The 13,682-nt window shown below is 35.6% G+C and overlaps 1 pseudogene across 1 annotated transcript; it reads right to left on the bottom strand.

The window, feature by feature from the left end:
* Positions 1 to 7,180: 7,180 nt before the first annotated feature.
* Positions 7,181 to 12,062, bottom strand: LOC149182416 (chaperone protein ClpB1-like; annotated as a pseudogene). Its single transcript, XR_016257128.1, has 8 exons — positions 11,102 to 12,062; positions 10,749 to 10,918; positions 10,430 to 10,588; positions 10,203 to 10,344; positions 9,827 to 10,008; positions 9,319 to 9,594; positions 8,855 to 9,195; positions 7,181 to 8,699 (listed from the first exon to the last, which is right to left on the bottom strand). The product of XR_016257128.1 is annotated as a chaperone protein ClpB1-like (transcript).
* Positions 12,063 to 13,682: the final 1,620 nt, after the last annotated feature.

Genomic DNA, 13,682 nt, shown 5'->3' with positions numbered 1-13,682 from the left:
AAAAACAACTTCATAATAATCAACATATAAATTTATGTGCGACAACTTCATAATAATCAACATATAAATTTGTGCTCAGTGTAACTAAACAAGTCCATGTATTGAAGCCACGCAAAAGAAACACTTCAACACAGTACTCACACCCATCAACCAAGAATGACTCATACATTTATGTTAATATGTTCCCTCCACCAAGTCAATCGTTGAACTATCCACCAAATCACATCTAGTTCGTACGTGAAATCTTATGTTGAGATATATACAAGTGGATTTAAGACTCTTTATATTGAAGGCAATTCCTATTTCCAACCCCATTGAAACATAAATGCAGCCTGACATGCAAGGGATATACCAGTTGCTTTGTTGCTAAAATGCCAAAGTCAACCCCATTGAAACATAAATACAAGAGAACTGCTATATCCCTTGCATGTCAGGCTGCATTTATGTTTCAATGGGGTTGGAAATAGGAATTGCCTATATTGAATGTTGTATTTCCCTAACGTTTCTTGATTGATTTTCATTTTTATGCCAGTGGTGTTTCCTCTTATGGAAACAGATGTCTTGATGTGACTTTGATGTGACTTCTAAATGGTTCAATATGAGTTGATCTTTGTTAAATTAACATTAACACGTCCTCCACCATCGATCCCTTAAATCTACACACTAAAATCCACCATCATGGTTTGGTTTGTCAATGTGCATTTGTAATTGGACCTTTTCTCCATGGTCGTCGATTTCTATTAGATAACTATGAATGTTTCTTTCACTATCCATTTATCAAATCCCTATAATCTAGCTGATATCCAACGCCTTCCAATAGTTGATCAATATTATCCATCCATCAAATTCCAACCTAGAGCCTTTAGTTATATCTCTTGGGATATAGTTAGTCTTCCTTTTGTAGTGAGGATTTGCCATCCCCATCAAAATGGGAATAACATTAGACAGGTTTCATTGTTAAATTACCATGGAAACAAATAAAAATATATGTGTTTATGTAGGTTTATTGGTTGAATATGTTACCTACATAAATTGATTTCACTACATACTTTTACATCATTAACAACATATTTCTATTTGGTTTATTATATTTATTTTTGTTTTTTTAATTTATATTTGTAATTATTGATTTTCACAAATATCAATATGTTTTCATTTTTATATAATATTTATTTATTTTTTATTATTGTTATTATTTTTAATATGTTCTATTAGTTTTAAATTATTGTTTTTTCTATTAGTTTTAAATTAATGTTTTTTTCTTTAAAAAAAAATCGTAAATTTATTCATTTAAAAGAGGAACAAAGTTACATTTTGCATATATTGAATGTATTTGAGTATTATTACCTCACGACAAAGCATCAAGGTTGAAGACAAAGCAAGAAGCAGTCACTCAGCCTCGCCAAGAACCCCAAAAAATAGCAACCAAAAATCAGAAAAAACCCTAAAAGGTGCATAAAATACAAGCCAGAAACTCCAACAAAAATGTTGACCAACTAACTAGCCAAAAGCTAGGGACAGGCAGCCCACTAAGCCTCAACAAACAAGCCTAGAGCATGCTATTATAAAAAAACAAGCAGGCATTCAACAAAAACCCTGGTAACGACACCAGAGTATAAGGAACGCATCAGCACATCATGGAAGAGGCACAAAACAAGGACTAGGCCACCAAAACGAGCCCGCCTCCTCAACTCCCCACATGCAATGGACCACCAACAACAAAGCCCCAAAAATCCTGAAACGTAACCACATTGGAAAGAACAAGGTGAATGTTGAGCAATGACCCACTGACAACAACAACAAACAAAAGAAAATAACAATATCCAATAAAACACTGTGAAACCAAAACACTAACAAAAAAAAAAGAAAAAAAAGCAACAATGACTAATGGGAGTTGTCTATAATGCGACTTTTTTGAGATTCCGGTGACGGAATCCGGCGGAAGAAATTGAGGTTAAATCTTGATTTGTTGCAGTTAAAATGGTTTTTTAATTGCATATTTGGATTCAGCACCCTCGAAAACCCCTGGGACGCTTTCATTGTGCAGAAACTAACTATCAAACTTGCGATTCCAATAAATTCCTGCCCGGAAAAACCCGCCGGAAAAACTTTCAAAAAATCACGTTATAGACAACTGCATAACTAATGTTCCAACCACTATACCCCTCCTAGACAAAACCTAAAAAAAACCAATTAAAGTAATTGTCGCAGACAATAGCTAGAGCAAAAATACCCTCTCATAATCAGTTTTAAATCATTGTTAATCTGCATAAACTGAATTTAAAAAAAAATAAACTGCAAAGTTTCAACCTTTTTCTTTTCGTATTATAATACCTTTTGAAAACAATTACTGATATATAAATAACCCTGAATCAAATATTATAATTACTAACTTAATTAACAAATACCAAAACATTATTAATCAAAACTCTCGACCAAGACAAGATGTTAGATGGGGTTACGTGGGTGGCCACTAACCCTGTGATTTGAATGCATGCAAATGGTGATTTTATATCTCTCAAGGTGAAAAAAGAGAAAAAAAAAAAATGGGACCAAAATAAAACTTATGGATCACATCGCTCCCCTCAGACCACCATTCCCATGTTGCCACGTAGCACATTTATGAAATTTGGACCAAATTGTAAGCAAAATGAAATCAAATAAATGTTTCGCGCGATTTGAACCACAAGATTTTATTCCATCTGCCACGTGGAAGCAACATGCAGAAAAGAAAGTACACATGCCATCCCCCTTCGTTCTATTCTTCTTTGCAATGCGTGGCCAAGAGTTTCACCAAGAATTGTTGACATTTACAGGGTTTTCAGACATTCCATATCTATTCCACGGCAGCTTAAGCTCCCAGACATTCCATATCTATTCCACGGCAGCTATTCCACGGCAGCTTAAGCCCGGGGTTATTTGATTTTTCATAGTCTGCATAGCCAGGGGCTCGAATTTCGGCAATTTTGGCCCGTGACATTTCCAGGGTTTTCAGACATCCCATATCTATTCCACGGCAGCTTAAGCTCCCGGGGTTATTTGATTTTTCATAGTCTGCATAGCCAGGGGCTCGAATTTCGGCAATTTTGGCCCGGAACTGACGGAGTTTCGCTCAGAGTTTTTGATCCAGAAGGTCCCGAGTTCGAACTCGGTTTCAGCTTCGAGGTACTCTGTTCGAATCTCGCATGGTGTTCGTATCCCATTGAGCGTATATTACAGTCGAGGAGTTATCTTTCCTGATATTGTTTTGATGCAGGAAATTGTGCACAGTGTGCAAGAGGTTTCAAGTTTCTGTTCGATCACGGCTATTTGCGCTAAAAGTCCTTTTTCGGCCATAAGCATACCAGGCGGGAGATTAGACGAGGTAGATAACTGCTCTTACAGGGAAGTATATGTTTGCCATTCAATCTTTACTGTTAATTGAGAAATGATGCTGTTTTTATTATTATCTTGAAACCCTAGTTATGTTTTTCTTTTAGTTGCTCAAATCCTTTTGACTGTTGAGGGTGGAACTCCTGACAATATCAGCGTTACAGTACAATGATTTACTGTAGCCAACCTCTTACATGCCAAAAACCAGGCTAGAAGAATCGTGGTCTGATCACAAACCATAGGTTAAAAAAGTAGGCTCGTGGTCTGATCATAAACCATAGGTTAAAAAACTAGGCTCTTTGGTTGTACAAGTGCTCATATGACAGAACTAGACAAACCATAGGTTAAAAAAGTAGGCTCTTTGGTTGTACAAGTGCTCATATGACAGAACTAGACAAACTTGGAGGGGAGGAGAAGAAATATAAGTGTCTTATGATCTTGAAAATTTACTTTCTATAAAAATTATAGAAGTTGCCTTTAGAAATTTACCACTTGCAAATGAACATCTTAAAGAAAAGGATTAAGAGGAAAAAGGAAAATTGACTTTTGATAAAGATTATAGAAGTTAGTTTTAGAAATGTATCCACTTGCAAATGAACATCACAAAGAAAAGGATTAAGAAGAATATTATGCAGAAGTAATTCCTTTAATAGAATCAAAATTGAGTAAAACACCTATTTACTTCCTTAGAAGTAATTCCTTTAATAGAACCAAAATTGAGTAAAACACCTATTTACTTCCTTTAGTAAAATCCAAAGGGAGTAAAACACCTATTAGATATAGATGAAGATGGAGAAAAGGATTAATAAGAATATTATGCAGAAGCAATTCCTATAAGAAGAATATTATGCAGAAGAAATTCCTTTAGTAGAATCAAAAGTAAAATACTTATTAGATATGGATGAAGAAGAAATTCCTTTAGTAGAATCAAAAGTAAAATACTTATTAGATATGGATGAAGATGGAGGTAAATGGGAAGCAAGAAATATAGGTGTTTATGATTTTTAAAGAGATGTATTTTTTGATATAAAATTTATTGTTGATGAAAATTATACAATTTATCTTTAGAAATTTGTCCACTTGCAAATGAATATGGCAAGGAAAAAGATCAAGAAGAGAATATTATGTACAAGTAATTTCAAGGAAAAAGATCAAGAAGAGAATATCATGTACAAGTAATTTCTTTAGTATTAGATATAGATAGAGATGTAGGTAAATGGGAAGACATGAAATATCTGTGTTTGAGATGTATTTTTTGATACAAAATCTACTTTTAGATGAAAACTATAGAAATTATCTTTAGAAATCTGTCCACTTGCAAATGAGCATAGCAAGGAAAAGGATTAAGAAAAAAAATATTATGTACAAGTAATTCCTTTAGTAAAATGAAAAGTTAGTAAAACACTTATTAGATATAGACCAAGATGGAGGTAAATGGGAAGACAAGAAATATAGGTGTGTTATGATATTTGAAGAGATATTTTTTTTCAGATACAAAATCAACTTTTGATGAAAACTATAAAAGTTATTTTTAGAAAAGTAAAGTTAAAGCTAGCAAAACCCTTATTAGATAAAGACAAAAATAAAGATAAATAGAAAAAACAGTTAAATAGTAGTATTGACCTTTATCAAAACATATCTAACATTTAGACTAGCAATTGTCCCAAAAGGTACAAAAAGAGGCCGATAGGATTATTAAATTAGAATTGTTGAATTTCTCTAGAAGAGATGTTGGTTCAAGCCTAACAGATGAGCAATTTGAGCTGGCTAAAGGCCTTCTAATTGTTTTTTATTATTGTAAAATTATATTGATAATTCATTGGTTTTACTTTCAAAAGCTTGAAGGAATTTGAAGAGTAGGTATAGAATTGCTTTGTGGGATTTGATCCCAAAATCCTTGATTTGTAGATATATACTCAATGAAATGTTAATTGGTTGAAACCCTACACAAATGTTTGATATAAGAAAATAAGCCGAAAAGGTTGAAAGTCTTAATTGGTTTGTGAAAAACCTTGTTTTCTTGGACTGGATCATTGTGCAATTACTTTTCTTTAGATGTTTTGTTTATATCTATATTACACGGAACACATTGAATGTCTTATTTCATTTTAGAGTAAGTTAATTACCTCAAATTAACAAACCTCTATAGATGGCCAAGCATCTACGAAGCTTTCTAGTGACCAAGGCAATAACCACCATGACTATCCCCTAGCATTTGACAATACTTCTCTACCCAACCAGATTGAATACTTAGGGAGCGAAAAGCAAGCCAATTACAGAAACAAATTGCCTTTGGAAAGAATTATGCACATACATAGAGCAAAATCCAAATACTCTACCAAGAAGAAAGAAAGTTGTCCACACAAATTTTCATTTTTAATTTATTGAAACTTATGATTTGCTATGTTAATAAATCCAAAACATTCTTAATGTAAATACATGTTTAGATGAAAAGGATAAAAAAGATAACATTGTAACATATTATAAGCTCACAAATATATCAAAGTTAGAGATATGTACATTACAACATCAATGTTGAAACCAAAAATACTCTTCTCATGATTCTGCTCACGAATCACGAGCACCTCGAATGTGTCAGCTCTGTAGTCGATCTTTGATTGAATCCCGAGAAGTTTTGAAGCCTCGACACCCCCCTCATATAACAAAAAAAGAAAGAGAGGCCGATAAGATTATTAAATTGTGATAATTTCAAAGACATGTATAGTCCTAGATGAATATAGGATTAGGCGTTGGCTTAGTTTCATAAGCTAATTGTTGCCTGCTATAAGGAATAGTCCCGAAAAAAGTACGTCTTTTAAAATAATAAATATACAACCAACCAAATTGAAAGAACTACTCTGAGATCAGACAAAATACTTTAATCATTGAGAGGATCAAGATCAAACCAATTCCAAATTTTTAAGTGCGTGAGTAAATGTTATAACTCACTGCTTGGGCATTTTAAAACAACAAATTGTATCATTGAATTTTTTTGCAAACTGCTATCATTGAAATTATATAACTGATTACTGGCTAATCAGACGAAAACTTTTACATAAACAAGCCATCCTACAAAATAGTGTTGAGGAAGAAATCATTCACAAAAGTTGCACCTCCCCTTATATCTCTTTATTTAAATCCATGTCACTGTCAAATAACTTAATCTCAAAAGTCAGCCTGGACAGGATTCCAATCAATAAAACAAAAGACACTCCCCTTCCGGAGAATTCAACAAGAATGGGACCTTGGCACAACAAATCCATTTAAATTTTAAACCTTCAATTTAACTTTGTTCACCAATGTAGAGTAATCCTGGACTGCTTTAAAATTGGAAATTAGCTCCAAATAACAATTATATCAAATGGAAAAAGTGGGAAAAAGATGTTCTGAAATGCAAGTTGGAGGGAAAAGAAAAAATAAACAAAAACAATTATCCAATATCTGCAAGATATGTTTCACTTGTAAAGAAGAACTTTTACAACATCCAGTATCTGATTTCTTTAGGGACCAACGACCTGGCATCAATAGATATGATGATAATGGAATGTCTTTTGTCAATAATATGAAATATCAAAAATATTCATCAATTTAATCCTCTTTGTGAAACCTTGATCCTTGAGTCCAAATAATTTGGACATGTTATATACTTGCACTGCATCATAGACAAATTTGAACTTTGATCATCAGAGGCTGCTCGTACGCTGATTCTCAAGTCATTGGGGACAACAATACTCCTCCAAAATAAACACCCCTTCAAACATGTATTTAGCATACCCAGCATTACATTTAGATATACAAATAGAAAAAATGAAAATCTAAACAAGTGCCCTATTTCCATCATTTAACCAGGTATGGTGTGGGAAAACTTACATCAGTGTAGTCTTGATCAGTTAACCACCACAAACACCTGTTCGTAGTGTCACGGAACAGGGAGAAGCATCCCCGGGAAAGGGAAATGCAAAGACATGACTACTGGGGTCGGGAACACATCACCTGGCAAAACAGACTCTGAATAAGAAACTGAAACAAAGAGATTGTTTTACTTCCAGGATGATAGGCTTCCCGAAGGGCAATATACAAAGCTGAGTACCCACTTTTTAAAATCATGTTAGGAGGGAACATCAAGATACACATTTATATTTTTTTTGATGTATGAATAATTAAAAATACCTGGAATTTATATCAATAGGATTCTTTCACTAATTATGTGAAAGTTTGGATGAAGAACATTATGTGAAAATCGAAATGAAGAGCATCGAAATTGAAAATCGGAAAATCTGAAACTGAAAGCGAAAATTGAGAGAATTGAAAATCTGAGAAAATGAAATTGTAAACTGAAAAGTCCTGCTCTTTTAATATTCACTGTTGGCCACCACGACCAAAACTCTGCAAAACATCAAACTCCTAGAATAACTTTCCACACAGGTTTATATGACAGGGCATGGAAAATAGAAATCAGACCTTGAATAAAATCACTGTACATGAAGAACACCGAGCAAACATTATGAATGAAAAATACCAGGCATCAGAATAGAACATATAAATCGCAATTCTAGATTGTTTCAAAGGGAGGTAAGTCGAATTTAGTCAGGGAACCCTCCCACAACATCTCCTATGATGTGGAGACATGTTTCCAAGGAGTGGGTCATGTCCCCTGCAATAGGGAAAGGGAGAAGCGACTCGTCAAGGAGATGCAGTGTCAAGTTTATTAGGGTCGGGGGCACATCCCCTGGCAAGTTAGACTGAATAAAAAAGAAACAAGGTGATACTTACAGGATCATAGGCTTTCTGAAGAACAAGATCCAGAGCGTCATCTGTAACCCCTAAAGCAACGCCTCTCTCTGCAAGACGAATTGCTACATCTTTCATCTGTAGTCTAGCAACTTTCTTGAGCTCATCATGAGAAAGAGGATCAAATACAACTATCTCATCAAGTCTATTCAATAACTGTGGCCTGAAATGTCTTCTAACCTGCAACAATATTCAAAGGCATGTCAAAGCACCGCAGCCAACTTCGTGATAAAATTATATGAAAAAGATGCATACACAGAGTCCAGGAATGCGTGTGCATACTTCTTGCATGACATTCTCTCTTGCGGTTTTTACTGTTGTGTGGCCAGACAATGCAGCAAGCAATGATAATGACTCTGTTTGAGAAACTAACAGTGCGACCTTGTCCATCCGTAAGTCTACCATCATCAAGCATTTGAAGCAAAGTGTTGAAGACTGAAGTGTGTGCTTTCTCAACTTCATCAAAAAGAACAACACTATAGGGTCTTCTCCTTACTGCTTCTGTCAGTTGCCCCCCTTCTTCATAACCCACATAACTGCCATTACAACATCAAATCATTTTAGTACATTACAACAACAAATCGAGCAAAAATATAAATACAACTATACAAAAAAAGGCGTCTTGCTGTCAACCAATTGAGTGTCTGGCTATCAACTAATCTCAATTAGAAACATCTAGCTGTTCACATACCCAGGAGGAGCACCTATGAGCCTTGCAACTGAATGTTGCTCCATATATTCAGACATATCAATACGGACCAGCTGATTTTCATCATCAAACAATTGAGCTGCAAGAGCCTTTGCAAGTTCCGTTTTGCCAACTCCAGTGGGCCCCAAGAATAGGAAAGATCCAGTCGGCTGTTGAGGTCTTTCAAGTCCAGCCCGCGATTTTAACACAACTTCGGCAACCGCTTGAACCGCCTCATCTTGTCCAACAACTCTTTCATGCAACCTGTCTGCCAGACCTATCAGTCGCTCGTTTTCATTCTGACCAAGTCTTGTAACAGGGCTACCAGTCCAGCAACTCACAACCTGCATTCATCACATAGTTATGTATCATGAACATCAGACACTATAGCTCTCATTGGGTTGCCAACATAAATTCTATCAATCATATTCGATGGAAGGTATGTATAGATACTTCGTTCAACGTACCTCTGCAATCTGATCAGGTCCCACACTCTCTGTTAACATGAGATTTTTTCCCATAGCTTCTTTTCTAGAAGTTTCAGTCTTTGTTTCTTTAAGGGCCCTGTATAGTTTTGCAGCTTGCGCCACAGCCTTCCTACGCTTTGCTTTTTCCCAAGCAATCTGCAATTTCTCACATTCTTGCTTCAGTCCCCGGATTTCATCTACTCTCTCTTTTTCTTTTTGGTATTTCATTTTCAACGGTTGCAACTTATCTCTCAAATCATCAAGCTCCTTGTGAACCTATAAGAATCAAAAAAGAAAATGAGTTATTTAAAGGTTATGATACTAACGGTTCTTACCGACCAACAATTTTCACTATGTCAAACAACAGTGAACACCCCCCAACATACAAAGAATTTTCAATAGACATCTTTACATCAGAGAATCCCCATCATAATAAAAATGCCTACAGACTGATCACTGATCAGAAAGACAGCCAAGAAAATGCAATAAGGTTATCTCAAGTACAAACCTCAGCCAAACGAGCTTTACTGGCTTTATCTTTCTCCTTTTCAAGGGCATGCAACTCAACTTCTAGTTGAATCCTTTTCCTTTCAAGGGTGTCGATTTCTTCAGGTTGACTATCCAGTTGAACTCTTACATTTGCACATGCTTCATCCACAAGATCAATTGCTTTGTCTGGAAGATGTCGCCCTGTTCAGAGAAACGGATTATAATGATTTTCAAAATGCCTCAGAGGAGTTCTTGATCTCTCAAGAATTAAGAGCAGAACATAATACCCCAAATGATCAAGTAATAAACACTACTTTTGGGATAATTCACACATATTGCAACTTATTCCACCCATAATAGCTAGGTATCAACTTACCAGTGATATATATACTTACCAGTGATATATCTACTTGATAACTGGGCAGCAACTACAAGTGCTCTGTCCAATATTCTCACACCATGATGACCTTCGCACTTTTCTTTTAAACCACGAAGGATACTAATAGTGTCTATCACACGAGGTTCAGCTACATAAACCTGCCCCATAATATCAATAGCAACAGATTTATTAAAACCACTATAAGCGTGTGAACAGCCATATTAATACGTCTAATAACCCGACTAAGCACTCACTTTGCTGGAATCGTCGCTCAAACGCAACATCTTTCTCCACATACTTCTGGTACTCTTCCAGAGTAGTTGCTCCAATGCACCTTAAGTTGGCCCCGAGCAAGCATCGGTTTAAACAAATTGGCAGCATCCATTGATCCCTCAATACGCCCTGGAAACAAAACAAAATTCAATTCGACACGATTACTTCACAACCGAAGCTTAAAACCAATCACTTAAAAGGACCTTTAATCAATCAAGGCTAATAACATATATAATATTTGCTAGATCTAAAAATTGAATCGTAGGTAACCAAGATAGGTTTCTCTTACCGGCACCCAGAACCAAATGTATTTCGTCAATAAAGAGAATAAGTTTTCCTTGAGCTTCTTCTACCTCTTTCAATACAGATTTAAGTCGCTCTTCGAATTCGCCTCTGTAATTGGCACCAGCCACTAGAGCTCCCATATCCAAGGCTATCAATCTCACTTCTAGCAAATTGCTGTTTAAAACCATTTGAAAAACAAAATGAATTAGCGGCTCTACCAAGCTTGCATTCTGAAGATAATCCCGCCCAACACACTGTACCAGTGCGGACCCACAAAAGTCCCCAAATTTGGGGAAGGCAACCTACAAACCAAAATTTGCAAACAATATATATTTGTGTGCTTGCAAAAGAGCTTACCTTGGCACATCCCCTCGAACAATTCTTTGTGCCAGCCCTTCCACCACAACAGTCTTTCCAACACCAGGCTCTCCAATGAGCACAAGATTGTTCTTGGTCCTCTGAGACAAAATTATAACTACTCTCAGAATTTCTTCATCTCTACCAATGACAGGATCAAGCTTCCCAGCATCTTCAACCAAATCGTGGCCATATGTTTTCAAGGCCTGAAAATTAGTATCACCAGACGCAGTATCTACCTTTTTTCCCTCTCCTCTGAGCTTCTCCACTTCAGATTTCACTCTCTCTATCCTCACACCTGCCTCTGTAAAGCAATCTGAAACCTGGGAGTTTTTTAGCACTCCAAGAATAAGATGATCTACTGCCAAATGAGTGTCCCCCTTGCTCTTTTGTAAATACCGAGCACGGCTGATGCAGTATCTTATTTCAATGTTAGGAGGAATACTGTCGGGGGCAGGATCTTGGGATGGGAGTTTCTTCAGGGCCTGGGATGGGAGTTTCTTCAGGGCCTGTCGAAGGACTCTCTGTACTGCTTCCACAGTTTCCTCTCCACCTGTAGCAGATGAAATCGCTTGACGGAGAATACCCCTATTCATAAGCTATACCCCGATAGAAAAACCAAACGAGACCACTTACGAGAGAATCAACATCAGAGCAGGTTTCCTGGAGAGACTGCTCGGAAAGAGAGGTCTTCTCCAAGCTAACCGAAGTAGGGTAAAGTGCCCAACAGCTAATCCACCGTCAAATCGCAGCAGAGGCTTCTTACCATCGATCTGGGCGGGCGAACCAAGGGGAAAAACTGTGACCGGACGTCCTACCAGGAAGAGAATTAATGACAGAACCTGCGTGGTGTGCCATGTGATGGCGCTAAGCGCGAAACCAGCGGGCATGCATCCCGTAAACTCCGAGCATTGTGCCATAAACTCGGCGAACATATGTCAGACGATTGTATGCCCGCTGAATGTGACGCCAGGTGTCAACGTTAGGAACAAAAGGACGACGAAAGTCTCTTTCAAAGGAAGGCCTATCGGCCTAAAAATGTGCATTTTCAAAATTGTTTTTAGATTAAGAGCCAACCATGAAGAAAGAGCTAAAAAAAAATTGATTCATATAATTCAATAGCATTCTAAAATAAGTTCGGTTAAGTCAGAGGTTATTATATAATGTAATAATGAAAAGTTGATTGAAGAAGTTTGCTTTTATATGAAAGAAAAAAAAATGGATGTATAATATGAAATACATAGTAGAAAGGTTTATTGATAAGTATAAAAAAATATTTGTCATTAGGAAGTAAATGATTATAATAAAATTATAAATTTTTGTTTTTATAATATTGATTGCAATTATAAAAATGTTATGGGTTATTGAAATGGATGATAGGTTCATTTAATATATTTAAAAATGTTTTTTAGAGAATTTTTTTTATATGTAGTAACTATAAGGACATGTTGAAACTAAAGAAAGCTTAACTTAGTAAATAAGTGGGTGAAAGAATTGTATGGTTTAAATCAATCTTTATCTTGGCATGTAAAGCTAAATCAATATCTTAGTATTGACGGATATAAGAGAAGTAATACTTATTCAAATTTGTCTTTCAATTCAAAAATATGATATTGTTATCTTGGATGTTTTGTGGATGCCATGCAAGGGACCTCTTTGTTTTGGATTCTTTGCCTCACAAACAAGGGGTATTTATCAATTTGGTGTCTTAGTCAGGCTACTAGTGATAGTAGCTTGATTAATGGAGTAAAGGTTAGCCTAGGAAATCCTTTTACAACGTGGAATCATATGGAGTATTTGAAACTACTATTTAATTAAAAATCAATGTAAAACAATAGAAGAAGAAAGTCTTCATTTCACAAGCCAACTATGCCTCCTATATACTACAAAAGTTTAAGATGAAAAACTATAATGCTTGCAAAAATCCTATGACGAACGGTTTGAAACTTTAAATACGTGATAGGTGATATATTGTGTATGAAACATTGTATAGACAACTTGTTGTTGATCTAATTTACTTGACACTTAATAACATTGACTATATAGTTGGTAAGTGCCCAAGCATTTATAGCTACCTAAGATGCCACCATAGAATATTGAAAAATGAGTTCTAAGATATATAAAACAATATTGAATTTTGGAATCTTGTACAAGAAAATTGAAGAGTCAAAATTGAGTGGTGGATGGTGAATGGGCCATATCAATAGATGACTGGAAATCCACTTATAGGTATACCTTTAATCTATTGTCAGTAGTAATTTACTAGATGAATGAAAAGGAAATCAATAGTCATCCATTCATCATCAAAAGTAGAGTACAAAGTGATAGTTTAACGATGTTAGGGGCATCGTGTCTCAGGCTCAGCTCTTGCCCCATAACAACCTATGACTAATGGTCACAATAAAAAATGTGTTAACTAAATTCATATGAACAAGTAGTTGTACACGTTAATACAAAACCAAATTAGTAAGAAATGGGCCATTGGTCTACTCATATATTAACATTCATAATACATAGTTTATTCATTACAACTATTGGTCTCTAACTATCTTTTGGCCATCTCTATGCTTGACTGTATTAT

The sequence above is a fragment of the Pinus tabuliformis genome, chromosome 3_2, assembly GCF_031772625.1.
Source record: "Pinus tabuliformis cultivar Carrire ecotype Pingquan chromosome 3_2, CPIR1, whole genome shotgun sequence".
NCBI classification, from domain to species: Eukaryota; Viridiplantae; Streptophyta; class Pinopsida; order Pinales; family Pinaceae; genus Pinus; species Pinus tabuliformis.
The sequence above is the reverse complement of the archived record's forward strand: the minus strand, read 5'-3'. Positions and strand labels throughout refer to the sequence as shown.